The sequence below is a fragment of the Gavialis gangeticus genome, unplaced genomic scaffold, assembly GCF_001723915.1.
Source record: "Gavialis gangeticus isolate Ggan-Ray unplaced genomic scaffold, GavGan_comp1, whole genome shotgun sequence".
Lineage (NCBI taxonomy): Eukaryota > Metazoa > Chordata > Crocodylia > Gavialidae > Gavialis > Gavialis gangeticus.
In genome coordinates, this window is record NW_017729032.1 from 216,496,236 (window position 1) to 216,497,099 (window position 864).

Genomic DNA, 864 nt, shown 5'->3' on the forward strand with positions numbered 1-864 from the left:
GGGGGGGGGGGGGTGAGGGGGCAATGGCCAATTCTGTCTTTTCTGCCCCAGCTGCTGGGCTCTGGATGCAGCTGCAACAAAGTCTTTCTTTCTCTCTGCCTGGTTGTAGGACCAGCACAAAGCTCCTCCTCAGGTCAAGTGCTGCAGGGGGAGCAATGGAGCAGGCCGGTTGCTCAGAAGGAGGTGGGGAAGCAGCAGAGCTGTTGGGCTCTGCCTGGAGCTGTGTTTGTTGCTAAGGAGAGGGAAGGGGGCTGAAAGAAAGAGCTCTGCCTGCTTCCTATAGCAACTCAGGTTAGCAGCTCTACCTCAGGAGAAGGGGGGCCAGGAAGCCAATAGAAGGGACAGTAATAATCCACACCCCACAGATACAGACAACCAGTAACAAACCCCATTACCACAGAGACACATCACTATGCCAAACCTCCATATATGTTCCTATGATCCAAAGGCTAGGGACAGAAGTTGCACATAAGCCAGTTTAACTGATAAGAAACGGATTTGAACCTGTAACAGAACATAAGTTCAGTGCACGTAAACCGGTTTCAAAATGGCCAAAACTGGTTTAAGATAAACCTGGTTGAATGTAGTATCAGACTTAACTGATTTAGGTGAAACCAGTTTATGAAACTTCTGGCCCAGACCCCTTCCTGGGTTAAGTTAAACCAGAGTCCCCTAGCAACCCAGCATGCTTTCCAGCCCTGGGCTGGGCTGGGCTGTCTGCTCCAGACAGCAGGCCTGGCCCCACCCCTCTGCTCTCTAGCCAGAGCAGGGATGGGGCATGGTCCCCTAAGGATAAGGGAACAAGGAGGAAAGGTTTCCAGCCCAGAAAAGCTGGTGAGCAGGAAAATTCATCAGGCCATCTGT